General features: G+C 31.2%; 1 long non-coding RNA gene across 1 annotated transcript; it reads right to left on the reverse strand.

The window, feature by feature from the left end:
- Positions 1–10,741: 10,741 nt before the first annotated feature.
- On the reverse strand, positions 10,742–13,777 carry LOC143079483 (uncharacterized). Its single transcript, XR_012979419.1, has 3 exons — positions 13,589–13,777; positions 11,204–11,364; positions 10,742–10,815 (listed from the first exon to the last, which is right to left on the reverse strand). It is a non-coding gene; the product is annotated as an uncharacterized LOC143079483 (long non-coding RNA).
- Positions 13,778–15,458: the final 1,681 nt, after the last annotated feature.

Consider the following 15,458-nt stretch of genomic DNA (forward strand, 5'->3'; position numbering starts at 1 on the left):
AATAACAGCCGCAATGACCTCTTACAGTACAAACGGAAGAGGTGCAGCAAAATTGTCCCGTTGCTCTAACATACAATCCAGCCTTTACTAATCTTTCACGTTTGACCCGTGCCAATTGGCAAAAGATCTTTCCCAATCCTCCTGTCTTAGCTTTTCGGAGACCAGCAAGTCTCAAAGACTTATTTGTTAGAGCTGACGTCTCCTCACATAAAAAATGCTCAATTACAGGATGGTGCAAGTCGTGTGGTAACAGACGTTGGCTGACTTGTCAACAAATACTAAATACTCAAACATTTACTTGCCACTCGACTGGGTCTATGTACACCATGTTTTGCAATGTAACTTGCAAAACCCAGAATGTTGTATACCTCCTTCAGTGTCGATGTGGCATGCAATATGTTGGCGAGACAGAGCAGCCGTTCAACAAACGCATGAATGGTCATCGAAGTTTCTAAACTTGCAAGCCCGACCTACCCGTAAGTCGTCATTTGAGATCACCTGGGCACACACAGGCTTATCCCAAAAACCTTACCATCACATTCATAGACCATAACGAGGGTTGGTCGAAGGTCGACAGAGTCGCTCTGGAAAGATTTTGGATGAGAAAGTTACGGACAGTTTCTCCAGAGGGCATAAATGAAAAAAAAACATAGAATGAGTCCCTCATTTTCCTGTCATCACTTGTTTCCAGTAACTCCGGCTTTAGTACTGGCTTTACAGTTCGAATTTCTTTTTAAAATACCAGTTTAAATTACAGGGCTTCATTCATTCGGGATGGATGTATAAGTACGTAGCCACGTTCAATTATTTTACCTCTTTAGATCAAACTTATTTTTCTAGTCATTATTAGACTACTATTCGTTTGGGAGGCTTAAATATGTAGTTTCTGTTGCAATTGTCCTACCGTTGACCTATTTGAAATATAATACAAAGTTGGATCGGTTAGGACATTTTTGATTTTTTTGTTTGAGGACTGCCCTCAATGCAGTTATAACATCTAAAATGTCACAACCTTTGGAAATTTAGAGTTGTGCCAGTTCACATCGAAAATAACTCTTTTCATTTGGCATATCTTTGTAATCTTGCGCCGTGTTTGGAAATTCTAAAATTGTATCAGCGTCTGTAATGTTCGCTTAAATTGTATAAATTTCAAGATTTGGAAAAAGTTTAACAGTTTGAATATTTTGATATGATTCATTTGACATCGTGCTTTTAATGAAGAAGGATATCTCTTATCCGAAATATCTAATATTTGTTCATTTTATAGTTATTTAATGGTGATGTTGTACCCTTTTTGACTTGTTATATATATATATCTATATATATACAGTTTTGTTAGTTAGTTTTGTTGTAGAAATAAATTATTCGCAAATAACTGTTTCTGGTTTTATTTATTTTTTTTATTTTCTGGTGTTAATTTATGTATTTATCTACTTATTCTTTGAAAAAAGTAATTGCAAATTTTAAACGTAACACTAACAAAACAGTGACAACAACATCTTATATATTTCATATGTCCAAATCACGTTTCTGGATTTTACTTCATCAGGAACGATCAACTCAAAATACAAATATTTTATATGTCAGATAATTTATATCGTTAATTTCGTTATCCTCTTAAGACCGCATCAGGGAACCTTTTGGACTAAGCCTCTGAAACTGCTCTTAGTCCGTGAAATAAGAGTGTTAAAACTATAAATAACATACCATCGGAAAGAGAAAGATGTCGATGGGGTTTTACAAAATAGAGAATGATCGGCTATAAATATGAATAATAGAGAAAATGGAAAAAAAATAAAGAATGGAGAATAATAAGGTGCTTGAATATAAATAATTGATAATAATAGACAAAAAGTATAAAGAATAGAAAACAAACCGCCTAAACATTAAAGAATACAGAAATGAAGGACCACCTCCAGATCCTCATAGATTAAAACAATATAACCTAATTTTAAGTTCAGCATCGAGTATATGTCTTAGTGCATCTATTTGTAAATGCGCTTATCCTTTCTTTCATTTTAATTAAAAAACTTATTTAATAGAAAATATGTATTTATTTGTTTATTCAGATTGCACTACTATAAATAATTCTTCTTCGTCTTCTCCCTTTAAACAGTAAAAGAAACGTATGTATGCTTTAATATTTGGTCTATAAAGATTAAGTTCGATGACACGTGCCCATAATCCAAAGGTAATAAAATCAACGATCCATAAAATAACGTGCCAATTACAATGGCTATTTCACAGTTATATTATACGTTCACCCGTCATGGTATCATACATGTACCTCCGTATGTGTAGTATAAGGTTCTAAGTCATTTTTTGATAGCTTCTTTCTAACACTATTGACGACATTGTTTAAACTACATGTACATGTCACAAAACCGAAAATTTAGTATAGTTAAAAAGATATACGTATTGAAAATGAATTTTTTTCTATCAAAAATGTATGGTCGTGTATTTGTAACGCTAGGTGTTTACCTAAAATGTATTGAATATGTAAAAGTTAAGATTTTTTTCTCAAATATTTGCCAAAAGAAACATTTTTCCGAAAAAAAAACCAATCAGTATAATAACGTTTTGTCCTTTAATTCTTTTTTGGGGGGTCCGTAGAAATACCACAAAAGACCCCTTTAGTGCACTAAGAACAAAAAATTGCCCTTGGGACCTGATGGAATGATAAAATTGACACAAAGGACATTGCATATATAAGTTAACGTTTTAAAAATAAATAATTTTAAGTTTTATAATCATATCTTAAGTAATTAAAAAGTTATTTAATGTTTTATCGACACCCGCCACACTCAGTTGATTGTAATCTATAGAAATTCATGTTCTTTCAACCATGACCCATTTTGAATACACTAGTATAAATGTATATATTATGTTATTTTATGTTGTACTTGTTTTTTTTTTTTTTTTTTTATGGTATAGTTATAACTGCCGTATCTATTTTGCTTTTCTGTCTGTTATAGTTTTACTTTTATGTAAAAGTGTATTTTCTTCTTATTTTTGTTTCTTTTAATTTCGTTTGCTTGTTCCGTAAGTTCACTTTTCTCTAGTAATATTTTATAAAAATATTTTAAAATAGTAAAAAATAGAAGATACACATGCAACTTTTGTTGCAAAAGCAAGACATAGCGATCCACAAACCACAAAATATATTCACTTTGTGGTTGAATTGTTTGAAACCTTAATAACTTTCTTAAACTATCCTCAATTTCTACTCAACTAGGACAGAAGCTTGTTTATGATCATAAGATAGCTGAAAAAAGAATTGTTTATCCGTATTTTTATTTATAAGTGACTTTTTTGTTTTTCTATAAGCTGATATGAATTCACTCTGTAAAGTTTTTGATAAAAATCACATTTTTATGTCAGGGCCTTTTAATGATCGGTCGCCTATATGGAAATGTTTTTCTCGTTATTGAAGGCCGTACTATTGCCTATAATTGCTTACATCCACTTCAATTTAGGAGGTTGAGCGTACACACACATGCATGTTTATCACGTCACCTTCTTTATGTGCCTGTCCCAGGTCAGTGGCTTGTAGTTCAGTGGTTGCCGTTGGTTAATGACTGTCATATTGTTTTATTTTTTATAAATTAGGCCGTTAGTTTTCGAATTTAATTGTTCCATATTTGTTTATGTTGTGTCCTTTTACAAATGTATATATAGCCGATTATAAGGTATGGTCGCATAATAGAGCTTACATGTGTACATCCAATTAATTTGATGGATAGTTGTTTAATTGCAAATCATATCACATCTCCTTAATTTTTTATTGAAAATGAGCTTTGATAAGTCGGACAAGCGATTGTACAGGAAAGGCCCAAGTGATAGTACAGTAAACTCGAAAGCGATTGTACAGTCAATTAATTTATCCGATATTGAAAAAAATATTATTTGCTGGTGCAATAGCTTTTTAACTCTCAGACAGGTAAGACTTTATAACAGAAATGGTACTTTTGGAATTTCTGGAGGCAACGATTTGCATTAAAATAATTATTGACATTTTCATCGCTGTTGTGTGACAGTTCTGATCGATTTATTAAAAGCTCCTCCATTCGACGAAAAACATTTGTATGCATACATCGTTTTTATTATTTGATTGGTTCATATATACATATATAATGTTTTGATTACTTAAGCTTCTAGAAGAAACGTTATATAGTATCATCTGCGTTCATTACTGGAAAACTTTCCATCTTGCAACTTGTTATATTTTCGAATGTCGAAAATGTAGAAATCGTACAGTTCCGTTCCCACACAATATGATAATGATGCCCGTAATCGGGTTTTGAAGATCCCCACGGATGCCACATTTTCCCATCTTAATGTCTTTCAATTTCGTATGAAAGTATGTACAAATGTAAACTCATGTGTTGTTAAGAAGGAAATAAAATATCGGAAGTAATGTTTTCCTCAATTTATAATAAATCAAAATTTGCTTCTTTAGAAAAAGGTAATCTTACAATTTCCTAAATCATTTTTCAAATTATTCTTTCATCAAGTTGAAAATAAACTACGCTAAACTATTAAGGTTTTTCTACAACTATCATAAACTTATCAATTAGTAATGATCAAAAGACAATTGTTTATTGGATGAGGTTGATTGAATATTGATGCTTGGAGGGTTGCAATAAGCCTTTGATTACGTGCCGCATGGCACACGCTAATTAAAAAGTAATTTAAGGTAGTTCAGGGGTATAGAAAAAAATGACAGAATTTTCTTATACATGTACTTTGTGAAATTTAACTTTGAAGTATTGTAAATGAAAAAATGCAAAAAAATTGGGGGTCACCGGCCATCTAAGACATATTTTGACCTCTGAAAATGAATGCAAATAGGTTATATGGAAATATAGGGAAAATGGACAAAAATACAATTTGATTGAATTTTCAAAGCAAAATAAATGACAGAAGTTGCTCATTTTTTCATATTGTAAAGCTTGATGTCTCTATTTTATAAAATTGAAATAAAATTCGGGGGTCACCGGCCATCATAGAGATTTTTTTTACCTCTGAAAATGAGTGCAAATAGGCTAAATATAGGGAAAACAGACATAAAATATCTTCGATTGAATTTTCAGAGCAAAATAAATGACAGAAGTTGCTCATTTTTTCAAACTGTAAAGCTTGATGTCTCTATTTTATAAAATTGAAATAAAATTTGGGGGTCACCGCCCATCCAAGAGATTTTTTGACCTCTGAAAATGAGTGCCATTAGGCTAAATATAGGGAAAACAGGCATAAAATATCTTTGATTGAATTTTCAGAGCAAAATAAATGACAGAAGTTGCTCATTTTTTCATACTGTAAAGCTTGATGTCTCTATTTTATAAAATTGAAATAAAATTTGGGGGTCACCGGCCATCCAAGTGATTTTTTGACCTCTGAAAATGAGTGCAAATAGTCTAAATATAGGGAAAACAGGCATAAAATATCTTTGATTGAATTTTCAGAGCAAAATAAATGACAGACGTTGCTCATTTTTTCATACTGTAAAGCTTGATGTCTCTATTTTTATTAAATTGAAATACATTTTGCGGGTCACCAACCATCCAAGAGATATTTTTGAGCAAAATAACAGTTGTTGTTTATTGTTCAAAGAGGGTTGACCTCTGCAGTTGTATAATGCTGCGCCTGCGGATCATCTGGTTATTATTTTGCTTAAACCATATTTGTTACAACAAAATGAATGAAAAGTGTGAGCTGACAGTCTGCTAAGTTTTTATCAATAAGTCTCATTCTGACTTTCTATCTGAAAGGTTTTTATGTGTCAATATTTGTGTTTCAATATAAAAGGAAGATGTGGTATGATTATTGATTGTTAATGAGGCAACTCTCCGCAATAGACCAAATGACACAGAAGTTAACAGCTACAGGCCAAAAGCCTTATCGCATAGTTAGCTGTAAAAGGCCCTTCAATGACTAATGAAAAACAATTCAAATGAGAAAACTGAAGGCATAGTAATGTACAAAATGATGAAAAAAAAAATGTGTGACACAACAAAAGACAACCACTGTCTGAATAACAGGTTCATGACTTGGGACAGGCATATACATAATGTTGTGGGGTTAATTTTTGAAGGTGACAACCATTTCCCTCAACCTGGGACAGTGGTGTAAATTGGTACAACATATGGGTTTTATCAATTTGTATTATTCATTTGTGAACTCTAAATCTAGCGAAAAGTAGATTATCACAGATAAATTTGCAGAATGATTTTTATGAATAGTCGGGACCCATGTCTTACAAACTTTATGGAGCAAGAAAAATGTAATGAGGATCATGAGGTTTGTATGTACATAACGTCTGTCATGAAATTAAAGATTTCAGTATATTCGCATTTTACAATATTTTTTGTAACTGCTGTATTTCAAATGTTATTTTTTTTCTACTGTAGGATAGTAAGTGGTTCAAATATACACGTATGCCTCTTGAGACTAAAATTAATTCAATAGAAATCAGCCCCCAAAAAAGCAAGTTTTAATAACTTCAGCTGTAGTTATGCATTTTTAAATGTAAATACAATGTATGTGCTAGGGGCCTAAATTTACCCTGAATTATTTCAAGTGTTTTTGGCCTAAGACTTTTTAATACATAACGTACTATTAAATTATTACATGTAATGTACTATGCCATTTGTAAATTCCTTTCTATTTAAAGTACATTTTAAACATATGGGAGGATTCAGAGGCAGCCCTGGGAAAAATTTGGTTAATAATATAGGGAATCACCTGAGCGGATCCCCTTTTAGGCAGTTAGTGTGCCCCCACTTACGAAAAATTCTGGATCTGCCACTTGGATTATTTATACAACAAAAACATTCATGAGGTTTTAAATTGCAGGAAAATATCACCTCTTCATACAAGCCCCCCCCTTTTTTTTTCATTCAAAAACCTACTAAACATGCTAAAAGCCACATACTCATACATTTTTATAATTTTGACTTTTGAATAATTATTATACATTCTACATGTCTGATACATGTACATCAAATTAGTCTTTAAAAACATTTTGTCTATGATATATACATGTATCTTATAATTGACATGAAACTTGGTCCGTAGGCTTAAAATTTAGTAAGCTCTGGTCAAACAAAGTTGGTTAAGATCGGTTAGTTCCTACTATCCATATATAGGAACATAGTTAATTTATTATCCTTTGATTTTATCTTTATTTGCGTTCCACATGAAAATCAATTATATAATCATTTTTATAAATTTGATTACATATCTTGAAATTTTTTTCCCTACACCTTTGAAAAATATGCCTTAAAGAGGAAGTATGTAAAGAGTTGAAATTATACTGTAACTTTTGGTCATGAATGGACCAGCTGAAAAAGGTTAAAAAATGTCTGAAGCCATCAAGAGAATATGACACCCACTTAGCGCAGGTGTAATTTTTAAAAGTTTCATTTAAAGTCTTTAAAATATTAAAGAAATGCACTTAGAAATAACTGTGTAGAGACCTTTTAAATTTAGAAAAAAATCATTTTATGACAAGACCGCTTTTCCTGATCTCATGAAGGTTCTGTAGGATCAAATACAAGGGTCGAATTTAAGCTTTTTTGTATACTGGCCAGCCAGACCAGTGGACTTAAAATCTACTGGTCCGGCTTAAAATTTACTGGTTCTTCAAAAATGACATTCATTTGATAACCACTAAAAGATATGACAGATGTTTAGTATATTTTTTTTTCTCAGCTGCTTTCCTCTTCTTTATTTCAGTAGATTTTTGTGCTGTTCTGTTTGTTCATGAGCAAGTACAAAATCTTTTTTAAATTTTAAGATCCCATTACAAAAATCCACTTCTCATCTAGGTTTGTCACTGCAAATTGTTTTACAATGCATTACATTACAATCGACTTTACAATTTAACCATTCGAGATCTTTTTCCCAGGATATTTTATATTTAAGGTTTTTTTTTGTCAGTTTGAAAAATCTTCCTTTTGAATGTCGCTTAATTAATTAATTTGTTTTGCCCTGCGTTTTAACGCCATTAAAAAATTTCCACATTTTGTGTTGTTGTGTAGTGCGCTCATTTGAGATATTAATTAAACACTTTTAAAATAGTACCGCCAGTACCCTAAAAATAATTTCTAATGTTTACGTGTTTGTAAACAAACCAAAATAGAGATGCAATCAGTGATTAACGAAAAATTTCTACTGGTCCGCTGGACCACCAGCTGACAAAATCTACTGGTCCCACACAAATTCTACTCGTCTCGGACCACCGGACCAGCGCCAATTTCGACCCCTGATCAAATATAATATAGGAGGGTAAGGAAAAGTTCTAAAGAATAGAGAATAATGCATGTAATGTTCACAATACATTTGTAAATAAAGAAAATAGACATACATGTAACAATGAAGAAAAACGGGTTGTTAAATTATAAGAAGTACAGAAAAATTGAAAAAAAAAAAAAAAAAAAAAAAATAGAGATAAATGGTATACAGAATAAGATAGGAATTAAACGAAGGACCCTCAATCCAGACCATCGGTAAGAAAGGTAGTTTTGTGAAATGATTCATTTTTAAAAATAATTCATACAGTCTAGATCTGGCTAACTTGTTTAACCCCGCCACATTAATTATGTATGTGTCTGTCCCAAGTCAGGAGCCTGTAATTCAGTGGTTGTCATTTGTTTATGTGTTACATATTTGTTTTTCATTATTTTTTTTATACAAATAAGGCCGTTTGTTTTCTTGTTTGAATTGTTGTACATCATGTACATTATCATATCTGGGCCTTTCATTGCTGACTATATATGCGGTATGGGCTTTGCTAATTGTTGAAGGACGTACGGTGATCTACAGCTGTTTATGTCTGTGCCATTTTGGTCTCTTTTGGATACATTGAAGTTGTCTAATTGGCAATCATCCCACATCTTTTTTTATATAGATGGGTTTTGTTCTAACATGTCTAAATTTTAAGTGTGCATGCTTAACCAAAAATGTTATACTGGAATTCGGACAAAATCAACTGCTTTCACATTCGAATAATCCAGGTTTACAACAAGAAAATTATGTTTGCCTATACATGTAATTATATAAACCCCCTACTTTCATGAATCATGACCTTTTCTCCCAGAAACTTAAATAGTCTGAACCCTATGCAGATGACATATTTCTCAGGTCCACAAATTTTCAAATCTATTACATGATAAAAGAACCATGAGCTATGCCTATGGTTACATTTATAATTAATTTTCAGCCTGAAAAGGGGGGGGGTCATTGTTTTGTTTTTCGACACGGATATTGTTTTGAAATTATTTACGCTTACATGTTATTTTTCAGTGGTCGTGAATCGCTCTTTGAACATGTATATTCAATTCATTAGTACTTACTTGTCAGTTTAAATTTCCCCCTTTTCATGATTTGTTTGCATCATCTTTCGCATGTTTGTCTGACCTTTTCTAGTGTAAGACAAGGGTGAAACTGCTTCATAAGCTTCCAAAAATGAAGATCGTTATCTATAATTTCGATCTGCATTACAGTATTCATGAAAAGCAGTTCACGTGTTCGATAAATATGAGTTATTCTCTCTTCATTCTTCTCCTTCGTCAAAAACATGCTCCATATTTATTTTTAGAACGGAAGTACTTTTCAACAAAGACAATTGTAACAATAAATTTTTATTAAGTTTTAAAATTGCATTTAAAAGTTATTCAACTCTTGCTCAATGCATTTGAATAAAAAAGATTATTTAAAGAATCATATTTTACTTTTATGGAAAATTGCGACAATGTACATCACTTACGATATCAATGCGCAACTTCATGCGCAGACGGCGCTAAAATTTGAACCCCCGAACTACCTTAACTTCAAAATTATGATATATATCAAGGACGTATAACTAATATACGTCCTTGTATATATTGGTACCCAAATGGCAATTTTATATTTAAGAGAATTATACTTATATCTTTTCATATCCATGTTGGTGGTCTCTTAACATCATTTTAATGTCCTTAGTGCAAAAACTTTGTTCTTAGTGCACCAAGAATTTGTATAGTCCTTAAGTGCACCAGAGACATATAATACTATAGTATTAATGTATGGTATTTTTCATATTGGCCCTGTAACATGCCCGCGGTATTAATAATGGCCAAGGATGGTTATAATGGCCCTGAGGCAACACCGAGGGCCATTAAAACTGTCCGAGGCCATTATTTATACCAAGAGCATTTTGATTGGATAACGTCACATATTTACATGGCATCAATTGACAATTGATGCTATGGGACGTACGCGCAAGCGCAGACGGCATATGGCAAACTTTAAATACATGTTTTAACGTTGTTTTCAGTCAGTTTTATTAGAATGGAGATAACAATATTGTATTTTAAGCTCCGGCGGCATCAATTGGGGATCGCGTCGCCAGTGAACTTAATTTGCGACCATCAAATCCCCAATTGATGCCGTCGGAGCCTAAAATACAATACAGTTATCTCCTAAGAAATAGACCAACAGATAAACAGTAAAACAACATTACAAAAAAAAAACCCAAAGAAAACTAAATACAGAGCACCACGCACCTCAGCAAGAACTGGGGTTAATCTCAGGTGCTCCGTAAGGCCAAGCAAATCCTGATCCACATGTGGCACCCGTTTTTGTTTGATATATGAGTTGCAGCGAATCAATTTACAATCATTTTTTCAAGGAACATATGGCCAATAGAATGGTAAGATGAAATAACAAAACAATATATATAGATCAACGATAAATAAAATTTAGTTCAATTTCTTTTATTTAATGATGAAAGATCCAGTTTGTTGTGCCACAGACCAACTAGCCTCTTTTTAACTGAAAAAAAAACGATTATTATTGATTGTGTTGTTATTATTATCATTATTATTTTATCATTATTATTTTATCATTATCATAATTATTATTATTATCATTATTATCACTATTATTATTATTTTATCATTATTATTATCATTATCATAATTATTATTATCATTATTATCACTATTATTATTATTATTATTATTATTATTATCATTATCATTATCATTATCATTATTATTATTATCATTATTATGTTGTTGTTGTTGATGTATTAGTAGTTGTTGTTGTTGTTGCAATAAAAGTAGTAGTTGTAGTATTTATAGTAGTAGTAGTAGTTGTTGTTATTTTAAAACTTAATATAAGGAATAATTGTTCTTTACGTAATTACTGGAAACCTTACCATTCTATCTAGATTGTTGGCATTAGCATCCCGTTTTAATCTGCTAAATTCAAGTCGTCCATTAGGTGGCTTAGCAGCTGCTCCTGCTAAAACTGATATTAGCATCATGAACATCGCACACAGAATCTTGCCTATTTTCATCTTGCAGAAGATTTGCTCACCTAGATGACATATAATAATGTAGGATACGATTTTACTGCGTTAGAATTTCTGAATATATTCTGTAGGAAATTATTAAAAAAAAAAAACGAATTCTGATAGAACTTTATTAATACAAAACTTCCTGTATTGAATGAATCGTGTGAATGTTATAGTTATGTATGTTCTTTTTCGAATACTGCACATTGTTCTTTTTCTAATACTACACATTGTTCTTTTTCTTAAACCGTACATTGTTCTTTTTCTTATACTTCACATTGTTCCTTTTTTATTACTATACATTGTTCTTTTTTTAATACTACACATTGTTCCTTTTCTAAAGTAATAAAATTGTGTATTTTAAAAATGCAATATCCTTAACTAAGGTTAAGAAAAAAGATATGTAGAAATTTTTCGTTCATTTGTTTTTGAATAAAACAAAACGAATAAAGTAAATTTTCATGGTATAAAACACTACAATACACAATGTTATTTAACACATCATTTCCAAATTTTATATTAAAGATATACCATGGTTTTGTTGAATTCTGAGTTATTCCAAATTCTGTAATATAGTTTTGAATGAAATGGGAAATTTGTCAAAGAGAAATCAACCCGACCAATGCGCAAAAAACACTGCTTGATTGGCTGAATATGACTCAACGATTGAGTTGAAATAATTCTAATCCATAGTACTAAGATAATTTTGATAGCAAATGTTTTATAGTAGTGACATCTGAAAATAAAACACAATAGAATTATTTTTCACTGAACGTTCAATGTCCTACTAGTATAGTTCTGACAAAAGCCCGTAGAATGTAGAAATTTCCTTTAATAGTTGCATGTATAGGGAGATAAACCATTAAATTTGGATCTCAAATATAAAATGTCTACATTTTTGTCAAACATCAATAAAGAAAATATATTAATAATCCTACGACATTACTTGAAAATTAGGCCCAGTTATCTATAATACTAAAATTACGAGGTCCAATTTGTCAGCCGTCATCACGTAAAAACGACAAATTAAAAAAATCAACTTTATATATAACTAATATAGTACAAAGGTGTAGATTAAAAATTACACCACTCCAGGCCCTTTTGTTTTCCACGTAATTAATATTGCCAATAATTAAGAAGTTCCGGGTCGAGTCCGATACCGATACCAATAGTATATTCACATGTTACCGATTACCTTATCTGTACGTTCCGCATCTGACAGGCGCACCACCAAACGGTGTATTAAGGATTAATATGCTATATAATAGTACACGGGTCATAATCACAGGGTTGACACTACTTAATTGTTACCTATTGTAGTATTTTAATTAGTTAGACTTTCTAAGATAACAATACGAATACTAAAAATCTGGACTAAAATAAGGCGTATAGGTACAGCTTTCAATTTGTTAGCGGGCATGACGTAAAACAGCGAATCAAAGAATTCAACTTTATTTATAACTAATATAGGACAATGCTGTTGATTAAAAAATACTCCATTCCAGGACCTTTTGTTTTCCAAATAATTAATATTATCAATAATTGATAAGTTCCAGTTCGACGGGTTCAAACAGAAAGATTTGAAAGCAAAGAAAACTGTGTATCTTATAATCGGCATGACTTTATCAGATGACAATACTAATACTAAAATAAGGCTTGCGCATAGTTATATACTTTAATTCAGTCACGGACCCGCGATATCACGGGTGTGTTCTAGTTTAATGTAAGAAGATAGACAAAAAGATATGTGAGGAATTACTAGGAGTCAAAAATATTCCAAATATCCATGTATGTTTAAATAAAAACGAGTCCTTTACCAATCCAAATATCTCAATACAACTTTTCTTGTAACAACATAAATCTTCAGAGATTTTGAAATAAGAGCGAGTCCTTAAGCAATCCAAACATCTCAATATTATCTCTAGTACACACTCTTCTATTTTTGTAACAGTATATATCTCCAGAGAATCAGTGACCTACCGTATCATTAAATACATAATTATATAGTTTATTTTCATGTATTTAAATATTTATAAAAACATCCTAAGGTGTTTCAAGAAACAGCTGATGTAATCTACTCCTGAGATAGAAAAACCTTAGTATTAAAATTATTCAAAGTTATGTAAGCTAGTAAACAAAAATATCAGAACAATATACGACATTTTTCATAATCTTGCTAAGTTGTTGAAGCATTGCAGATCTATTTAAAGCCTTGTAAGAATAATATAAAAATCAACAAACACTTACAAACTAAAGACAGTTCCTTCAATATTCTCTGTCGAAGTATGTGTGGTAAGGTAAACTAATTTACTTTGTTTATATACTTTGCTGGAAATTAAAAAAACTGACCAATTTTTTATGCTTTTGTTTGAATTTGAAATTATTCTTTGATGCATAAATTGATAAACAAGCTGTCAAAGTGATTGCAATCAAAAAATATCTGATCTCGTGAGTTTAATTAATAAAATCATTAGAATTGCATCATCATAATCAATGCAAAATCGTTTCCTAACAAAGCCTTATATATGAACGCTTACGCTGCACACAGAGCAATTTAATTTACATTTTCTAAAAGAATAATGACTCAGACAAACAAACAATACTAGTCTAGACAATCAAATGATGAAAATATTAGAAATATTTGTCAACGTTCGGCCTACATCTTGAGCAAAATCCATGTCGCATATAATGAATTACCAGACTTTGACCGATTTTTATCCTTAAACAAATAATAATTCGATTATCGCCTTTGCATACATCTGGTTTTTTTTTATGAAAAGGTTTGTCCGTTCTAACGTTTTTGGATGTACTAGTATATACATCGTCTCTCTTTATAAGTATATGGAGATGCCCGGTGTTATGATTGACAATGTGACAAATTTCCGAGAGAAAAAAACCAAGAACAAAGATGTCAATGATAACCAGTACCCATACGGTCTTAAGGTGGTATGGTAGTCTAAAATAAAAATGATAGAATTTGTTCATACTTTGCCAAAGCGTAGTATCTATTGATAAATGTTGAAAAATATAATAAAAATAAAAGGTCACCGTGCATTTTCTCAAGCTACAGGACGTGACAAAATAACACAGTTTGTATGGATTATACAGAGAAAAACACCATTTTGTTATTGGAAACTAAACAAAATGATAGAATTGCTAAATACTTAAGGAAAAGATAGCTTTCAGACAATGCTTTCAGAATATTAAAAGACAAGATAGGGTCACCGTACGTATTTTCCAGCTAAAATACAAAATAGGAAAATTCCATGTAAAATCCTTCAGAAAATGCACTGTTTCAGAGTTACTTCTCCTTAAAATGCCAATTTAAAAAAATTAAAAACAACCAAAAATAATCAATATTTGCAAAAATATTTAATAATTATAAGTTGTATTCTTATAAAGTGGTTCTTTTAAATAAACATTCACATTTAAAATTTTCATTCCTGCATCAAATTTTGCTAACTTGATAGAAAATTTTGACCTTTGCTTTTCTGTTTTTTACAATCCAAGATGGAGGAAGACACCAATACCACCTTAAACAATGGAGAGAACACACTCCGTACAGCAAGTTTGAACAGGAATTAGTGAAACCACTATATGATGAAACAACACAAAAGAGGAAACATCAACAGAAACGCCATTCTTAACAAACAAAGGATGTACCATCCAAAAAGAAACCATATACCACAGGAAGTTAGTAAAATCATCACAAACAAACAAGAATTATTTAAAAAAAAAATATTTTTTTTTTGTATATGTTTCAAAAAACATCGGTGACAACAACATACAATTGAATGAAAAACACCCAAGTATAGAAAAAAAGTAAAATCACAAAAATAGTTAACTCCGGTGAAAATTTAAAAAACAGAAACCCCTAATCAAATGACAAAATAAATGGCTTAAACACATCAAACGAATGGATAACAACTGTCCTCACTCGGTACAGGCATTCTCTTATGTAGAAAAGGATGAATTAAACCTGGTTTTATAGCTAGCTACATCTCTAACGTGTATGATATTGAATCACCCAGTTCATTTGTATGATTTTAGTTTTAGCAACTATGTGCACAGGATTTATTTTGTTTAACACAGTTTGATTTGGAAGAAAGGCCTGCAT

This window comes from Mytilus galloprovincialis, chromosome 6 (genome assembly GCF_965363235.1).
Source record: "Mytilus galloprovincialis chromosome 6, xbMytGall1.hap1.1, whole genome shotgun sequence".
NCBI lineage: Eukaryota > Metazoa > Mollusca > Bivalvia > Mytilida > Mytilidae > Mytilus > Mytilus galloprovincialis.